Source organism: Sarcophilus harrisii, chromosome 1 (genome assembly GCF_902635505.1).
Source record: "Sarcophilus harrisii chromosome 1, mSarHar1.11, whole genome shotgun sequence".
NCBI lineage: Eukaryota > Metazoa > Chordata > Mammalia > Dasyuromorphia > Dasyuridae > Sarcophilus > Sarcophilus harrisii.
The window spans coordinates 641,119,038-641,128,344 of NC_045426.1; positions in this window are offsets into that span (position 1 = coordinate 641,119,038).

Sequence of the window (9,307 nt, forward strand, 5' to 3'; positions counted from 1 at the left end):
AAATGTATGTTCTCATAGTGATACTTTTTTAAGTGATATACAACACAACTGTGGTAGTTAGCAAAAGTTATTGAGTAATTGTTGTTAAACCAGCATATAGGGTTCTATGGTTTCCTTTTACAGCAATTTAAAAAATATTTCCCACAGCTTTCACAACACAGAGTCCCACAGTGATTGCCTTCAGAAAATCCACCACAAATTGCACAAAGTAATTGGAAAATTGAAAAAAAATGGGGAACCAGTTGCCTCATCCCAAAAGCCAGATATAAGGGCACTAATGAAGAATGAACATAAGATGAATAAGATGGAATAATGGGAAACATAAAAGAAGCAAGAGCTTCTTTCAAAGTGGAAGAGGATGGCTCCAAGGAAGAGTCAGAAGCGTTAGCCATTACCATGTAGAGACAAGAGCCAAAGAAACCTCAAAATATAGTCTTGTCTACTTTGATCATGCCCATGGCTGCAAGATGCTGACCCAGGCAACATCTTTGGAGTTTGCAGTAAAGAGGGCGAGTATTAAGTCCTGGAAGAAGCAGAGTAAGAAGGGCTTTGCCAGATGATACAGATGACTGAGACTGTGAGTCTGGAGACTAAGAATTCCAGACTTAAAAAATTGTGGAGAAACCTTATTCTTGAGGTTCATTCTCAAGAATGAACTGTTAAGGACAATTTATAACCTCCAAAATTGACTTTACAATTAGGAATGTTTTGATGAGCAGGACATTAATTGTGCTTAGAGGAATTTTTAACAATATTGATGTTTTACCTGTTATTTACATTTCCAAAAAGCTTATAGGGACTCCTTGATTAGAGGAAGTTGAATTAACATTTTTTTTAAGATGAAGAAATTAGTAATGTTAATTCTGATAGGGTTCTTTAATGTGAAATTAGAACAATATATTCTATTATCTTTTCGCAATAAAAACAATCCTAGCTATCTCAATTGTGGGTCTGGAAAAAGAGTGCTGGGTGGCTAAAAGTCTGAACATTTGCCAGAGATTTAGGCTGGCCTCTATGTCTAGGCTTCTCCCCTGTATCAGGATTGTCTTTAGCTAGCTCTTTCCCGTCATAAATATACTGCATGATTGCCTTAAGTTCCCCTATGGTTTGTTTGTGCCAACCTGGGAAGTACTTAAAAAAATACTTCTTGATTTTAACATTGATTAACAAATGTTTCATAATCCTGGCATCCCATTGTTAGAGGATTTAATCTAGCAGAGTGTTTTCCACTCTTACATAATTTATCACAAAATCTCAAGGGGGTATCATCTCTTTCCTGAGTAGTTTCCTGAAATTTCCTGAAATTTTCTGGTCTTTATGCAAAAAGTTCTATAACCCAGAATAAGACATCCCTAGCCTGTTGTAGTTGTATAAACTATGTGGGTTGATTAGGATTCCATTTGGGATCTTATATTGGACAGCTCCCTTGACCTTCTAGATTCACAATTTGTCTATCTTCGAGAACACTCACTCTTTTTTTCCAGAGATAATAGAATTTTCATGAGACCTCTAACATAACTCCAAGTTGCATTATAGTTATGAAAGATAACTTTTCAATTGATCAATCACTGCAATAGGATTCTAATCAAATCTAGGGGTATCTTTCCTCCAGTTAAAAAAGGTCTGAAGGTCTAAAAGGATAATGTTTTATTTTTTTAAAAACATACACGACCTCTCCTTGCTACTTGAGGTACTCTATGTATAAGCAGAAAATAGCAACATATGGTCTAGTTTCTTGAACTTTCATTATAGGAGGAAGAGCTTAAGAAGGGAAAAGAACATGAGCAGGAGGGACAGAAGAAGAAAGTAGAAGAAAAGGTCTGGCAAAAAAAAAATATATATATATATATATATATGTAGAGAGAGAAAGAGAGAGAGGGAAAGGAAGAGGGAGAGGGAGAGGGAAAGGAAGAGGGAGAAGGAGAGAAAGAGAGAGAGAGATTATTTCACATTGAATAGGTAATTAGCCTTAAGTGCTCTGTTGTCTGATTCAAGCACACCTTTTCAGAGTTTCAGCCCTTTACAATTCATCATAATTTTAAGAGATTGCTCAGTGAAGTTCTATAATTCTTTGAATAGGATAATCAAAATTCCATACCTTGGGCAGACCCATTCCTTTAAATCTTTTGTAGTTTTCTACCAAACTTTATACAGCTTAATGGCTCTTTCTCTAATCACCCCTCTTTGGATAGGGAGTTCATCCTTTTCCCATGCTATTGAAATGCGTGTCTAATGAGGATCCTGTAGGAATGCTCATGCTTGACCCCCTCTCTACTGTGGGCATCCCTAACCAGAAGTGACACTATTTGGAGGAACTGCCCTTGAAGGAATTGGAGTAGATTTCTAAGGTACCTGCCTTTTTGACTATTGTCTGAGAAATTTCCCCTACTGAAGGCACTAGAGACATGGCTAATATGGAAATATTTCACATAACTTCACATGTACAATCTGTATCAAGTTGCTTATCTTCTGAAAGAGAGGATTAAAGGGAGGCAGGGAGAGAATTTAAAATTCAAATTTTTAGTAAATGAATATTAAAATTTTGCTTACATGCAATTTAGAAAAAAATTAAATGTAAAAATATTGTTGACTATATTTCTTGATGAGTTCAAATAAGGATGTCTGTGAGCATTTTATTGTTTTCCTATATTTCCTGGCCATATTCTTGTTTATTTTTTTCTCTAATAATGTTAAGCTTTCCCTTTTATTTTTCTGGGAGACAAATAATGCCCATAATGTTTTGCTGGTTCCAAAACTCTGATTATCTCCCTAGTGGTTTAAATAAATGAAGCCTTCTAGTACCCATTTCAAAAGTTTTGGCTTCTTTCCTTTCTCTACATTTTGTTTTGGTTCTTCTTATACCACTTTTGTTCTCCGTGACACTGCTGCGTCATGAAACTCCCCTGCCTCTCTCTGATCCCATCTTTTCTATATCTTAAATCCCCATGTTTGTCTTCTAAATTTCTTTCCTCCCATCATCTAATTTCACATCTTACATATTCTTGATGTTTCCTAAGATCTATTATGATGATTCTCAACTGCCCTAGGGATTCATGTGGCATGCGTGTTTCCTCTTACAGATGTTATATTATATATTCTTCTTTGTATCTTGAGTTTTACTTTGCTTTTTTGTATTATGGCATTTATTTTGTTGGGATTCTGAACTTATTTCTTGGGCCTTTAGTTTCTCTGCAAAAACTTTGTTCCCCTTTTTTGTGGTTGATTTCATTTGGGGTATCTGTCACTATTTTGAGTTGGTACAGGTAATTGTGGGCTTAGTGAAAGGCTCAAGTGATTATATAGCAATTTTCTTTCTAGATTTTTAAAGAAACATCCACAGAATTGAATACTTTCAGGTTACACAAGCCATCTCATCCTATTCACAGCTGAATCAGAACGCCCTTTCAATAGTCTTGATAGTTTCAATTCAAATTTTTTGAGACCTCAATAAAGGCATTACTATTTCTTTTCTTTTTTTAAAAAGCTTTTTATTTTCAAAATATATACACAGATAAATATTTCAGCATTGACCCTTACATAAGCCTTTTTTTTCTTCAGATTTCCCCTCCTTCTCCCCATTCCCTCCCCAGATGGCAAGCAATCCAATATTCATCTCACAGACAAACACTATACATGTCTCAGTTAATCTAATTTATTAGCATCTGTCTCCTCCCTTTTGAGCTGAACCTTTTTAGAGCTGGTCTCCATACTGAAAATATACTGCCTCTTCACTTTATAAATTCAACCTTGCTAGCTTTTTGCAAAGTTCAAAAAAAAGATTCCATTTCTTACCACTCTGATTTTGTAATGTTTTTAGCTCTTATTTCTCTAGAAACTTACTCAATTTTATATTTTTCTTTTTGCTTATGTTTGTTTTAAATGTGTCCAATTTTGAGAGAAGCACAATAATATTCTCCTGTGATATAATGTTCTTGCAGGTCAGTTAATTTTACTTTAGTGAATGTAGTTGATCAAAGTGCTAATTACTAATTTTTGCTAGTAGTCTTTTCCCATCCCCTATAGCTGTTAGTGTTTTACCAATGCTAAGAATGCTTTGTATGAAGGAATCTGAATATGTGCTGTATACATTATCCTTTTGAATTCCCACTCTAGTATCCTTGACTATAGTAGATTCTTAGCAAATATAGGCTGAAATGTATCCAGCACAATCTATTTCCCAGAATATGTCAAAACCTCTCCAGTTACCCTAAGGACAAACCTGTTTGGAAGCTGCTGTGAACCATCCATGATTACTTTCCTTATATAGTTGATCACTCCCAAGATGATGGCATCGATTTTATTTTTGCTTGACTCATCATATTTAACAGTCCACTTGCACTGTGGACATTTCTTAGAAGTCCAGGACCTGCACCAACATGTCTGCAGCAGCATCTGAAATTTAAGTTGGGGGTAAGGCCACATTTTCACCAGCTCACACAGCAGCTGCGTATTATTGTATCTGTGGGCCATTTTGAATAGGATATTATATGTCATCAGTGTAGATTCCAACATTTTGCATGTGTTCTCATCAACCTTGGTCAGCTGTTGAGCACTTAGGAAAGTCAGGGAGTACATAGCTGGGAATCTGGGACCTAAACACAGAACTGCCAATACCTGCCAAGGAGAAAGATCATAAAACTCAGAATGAATCCAAGAGCTTTAACAATTCGAATCTATCTTCCCAATACTATTCATCCCATCTGTTTTTCTAGCAGAGTCATCAATATTTAGTTGAGAAACCCTTTTTGGAGACGGTTACAAGTGTAAGAAAGCCCTGAGCTCATGCCGGGCTCTATTCTTCTCCCCTTCATTGTTCCTATTGATGCTAATCTGGAATTGACATTCTAGTTATTTCCCCTTATAGTGTGTGCACTTCCAGCCTCTTTTATCTTTCAGTCTTCTAGCCTATCTTTAGCCATTACTTTTCTTCTTGTAGGAGCACTCCACTGATAAAGCCTTTGGTAGGTATGTCACAGTGCCAACCCTTATTAAACCAATACCCTTGTCTACACCATTCTCAACATCTAACATTTTTAATGAAAGACTGAAAGACTACTGATAGTTCATGCTAGATAAAGCTACACAGCCTTCAAAAAATATAACTCTTTCCCTCAAGAAACTCCTGGTCTGACAAGTGGAGAAGATACCTCTTGTTACAGGATGAAATTATATTCAAATGGAAAAACAAATTTGCTTTTTGAGCTCTATGTAGTAAAGAGTTAAAGGATTAAGAATAGAATACTCAAGTTATCCTAGTAATTCAAGTTTTGTTTGGTCATTGAAGAACAGGTTGCAGTTCTGTAGCAAATGTGGGTTCAGAAGAAAAATCCCTTAATGGTAGCTATGGCCATAGTCTAAGACATTCTAATAAGTGCATGATCTAAAAGAGGGGCAGAGAGAAGAAGAAAACAATGGGTATCAAAGCTAAACAATCTTTAGGCCATGACTGATTGGCTATGAAAAAGGAGGGGAAAGAAAAGTCTAACATTACTCTAACATACTGAAAATGGAAGCTTTCTCTCTTATCATAGAGAAATTCTTGCTGTTGTTCTTAGATTTTGAAGAGGATCATGACATCTGGAAGGTGATTTTGACTTGCAAGTTAATTGGATTTAAGGGAGGGTGGATTGTGCTAAGTGTCATTTTTTCCTGCAGACTCATCTGAGTTGAGTGGCAAGATATAGCTCAGGATGTTTGGAGATTATTCTTGATGCAAGGGGAGACCTGAATGTTTGCAAGTTAAGGTCTTTCCCAGATCTCTGTTTGTGGCAACACCCATTCAGTAATTCAGGCTAGGTAAGAAATGAGACAATAGATGGTCCTTTTTACCTCCTCAAAAAAATATCAGTCTGAGAGGAAAACATCCTCAGGATTTCTGGCCAGAAGAACACTAATTGGTATTTATACTTATTCCGGGCCATCAAAACCTAACCAGTGATCAACAGAGGTTTTTCTTAGGACTTATTCTTTGCCAATCGGTGAGAACCATAGAGATTTCCGTTCAAGGCATAGTCAGATAGCTCCCTTTAAATCTCAATGGATTTTACTAACATTAGGCTATTATTAGTTAAAAAAAAAATCAAAACAAAACCCAATTATCTTGTTCAGAGAAAACATGCCTCTCCAGAATCCATTACAGAATTATGTTAAATAACATGATATGAGTCTTCACTACTACTAGACAATTCTGTTACACCTCTGTTATTAACTTATTATTCAACTTATAGTAAGTTAATAACTCTTCTAAAACTTTCCTTCCTCTTCAAATCTCCCATTCCTCTTTCTCCATCCATTCCTTTAACTGAAAACCTTGCCTCATATTTCATAGAAATAAATTGAGGTTATTTTTTTCTTTTTTCTTTTTTTATTTAATAGCCTTTTATTTACAGATTATATGTATGAGTAACTTTACAGCATTAACAATTGCCAAACCTCTTGTTCCAATTTTTCACCTCTTACCCCTCACCCCCTCCCCCAGATGGCAGGATGACCGGTAGATGTTAAATATATTAAAATATAAATTAGATACACAATAAGTATACATGGCCAAACCGTTATTTTGCTGTACAAAAAGAATCAGACTCTGAAATATTGTACAATTAGCTTGTGAAGGAAATCAAAAATTCAGGTGGGCATAAATATAGGGATTGGGAATTCAATGTAATGGTTTTTAGTCATCTCCCGGAGTTCTTTCTCTGGGCATAGCTGGTTCAGTTCATTACTGCTCCATTGGAAATGATTTGATTGATCTCATTGCTGAGGATGTCCAGGTCGATCAGAACTGGTCATCATATAGTATTGTTGTTGAAGTATATATGGATCTCCTGGTCCTGCTCATTTCACTCAGCATCAGTTCGTGTAAGTCTCTCCAGGCCTCTCTGAAATCATCCTGTTGGTCTAAATTGAGGTTATTTACCATGAACCTTCTCTCCTCACCTTTTCCTGATAGATTAGTCAGGTGCATTCTGCTGCTTTCTATTTCTTCACCCCTTTTTAATGTAATGAAGTGGTCCTGACAATACCAAGATTAGTCCTTTCACTTGTTCAAGTGACCCCATTGCCTTCCATTCCTTCAAAAGGTTCTCCCTCCTATCACCCCTTATTCTTTCACTTGTTTTCAATATCTCCCTCCCTACTGATGCATTTTCTACTACCTCCAAATTTGCCCCATCTGGCTTATTCTGGAAAAACCCTCACTAAATCTTTTCATCCCTGATAACTATTGTCCTATATTTGCTCTACTCCTTGTACTTTTAACTCTTTCAAAATAGCTTCCACAGTAGGCACTTCTACTTTCTCCCCTCTTATTCTGTTTTTAATTCCTTAAAAATGTGGCTTCTGACCTAATCATTCCATTGAAACTATTCTCCCAAAGTTATTAATGAGATATTAGTTTCTACATCCAATGGCTTTTTCTCATTCTCGACCTCTCTGCAGTCTTTAACACTGTTGAGCAATCTCCCCTCCATAAACCTCTCTTCTCAATAAGCTTTCAGGAGATAGCTCTCTCTGGTTGTCCTCGTACCTATCTGATTACTCCTTTATCCTTTTTCATAAGTCTCCCTCAGGATTCTGTCCTTGGTCCATTTGTCTTCCTTTTCTATACTACTTCATTTGGGCTTCCTCTAGACTACTTCACTTGGTGATCTCATCAGCTCTCATGGATTTGTCATCTTCATGCTGATGATTCTCAAATCTATCTTTTCTCACCTGATTTCTTTGCTTTCCCCCTTAAGAAACTAGTTTCCCCCTTAAGAAACAAGATTGTCAAACAGATTACAGCTATATATCCCAGAAATCATTCTTTATGTTCAGGGTGGGGGGGATTTAAACCAGGGATGCAAATATGGTCCAACATTAGGAAATCCATCAACTACATTAAAAATCAAAACATCCTAAAATCATACAATCTTCTGAATAGTTTCAGAAAAAAAACTTTTGCCAAATTACAAATCTATTATAGCAAAATATTATAAATTATGATCATAGAGAGACATCTAAAAATATCATAAGAAGCATCTATCTCAAACCAAAAGCAACATCTTTTGGAATGGTCATATAGTAGAACTTTTTTCAATAAAAATAAGAGTGAAGAATGCTCCCTTTCCCATCAAATCTCAGGCCAGATAGTGGCACGGTGGTAGAGTGCTGGGCCAGGCAATTTGCTAAGAAAACTCCCTCTGAAACTCAAAAAGGCTCATAAAGAATTGAACACAATTAATAATGACTAAAAATAATCAATAATTCAAATACTAATTTATTCCCCTCTGCTCCCAAATAACTTGTCTCCAGTCATGTGGACTACCCCTTCTGACTCTCCTCAACCTATGTCCCCATGATGATTTAACACTCTCCTAATCCCTTTTCATAGAATTTTAAGGACCTATAGAATCAGAAAACAACTTAGGGACTGTCAACTTCAACTCTCTTATTTTTCATTTAGAAACTAAGATCCATAGAGGAAAAAGAATGCCTCACAGTCACAATAAATTAGTAGTATTGACTATAACACAATACCTCAATACCTCATTTTTCTTCTCAATTCCTCTCTATATTGCAGTTCCTTCTTCCTACTTGGTAACAAAAGGTAAATCTCACACATAATAGAGGTTTAGTAGATTCTGGGGACAAACTTGTTGTGGAATCAAGGTATAACTTCCTGAGGAGACCCTCAAAGGTAAAGGGCCCTTGGACAATAGAGATATCAAAACTGTTCTACTGCCTTCTCTTCTATTTAAGGTTTGCTACTCTAAATACTCATATCTTATCACTTTATTTTGCTTTTTTGTATTACAACATTTATTTTGTTGGTATTCTTTACCTATTTGTTTGGCCTTTAGTTTCTCTACAAAAGCTTTCCTTCTGTTTCTCCCCCTTTTTTTGTGATTGATCTAATTTGAGGTATGTGTCATTGTTCTGCACTGGTACAGGTAAGTGTGGGCTTACTCAAAATTCTCATCTAGCAATTTTCTTTCTAGATTTTTAGAGAAACAGTCACAGAATTGAAAACTCAAGTGACACAGGCCATCTCATCCTACTCATAGCTAAATCAGAATCCTCTTTCCAATATTTTTGATAAGTATCAATTCAATTTTTGTTGAGACCTCAACAACGGCACTTTCTTAAGGCTGATAATCTGGCTTTGAGAAAGGTTTATTTCATCAAATGTTTCCCTTGAGATCTTTTTGCTTCTTTACAAGTTTTCACTAATTGATTTTTAGATCTGATTTTATATTGGTTATATTTAAACCATCTTTATAAAAATATCCATAGCTGCTTTATTTTTTAGCCAAAAACTAGGAACATA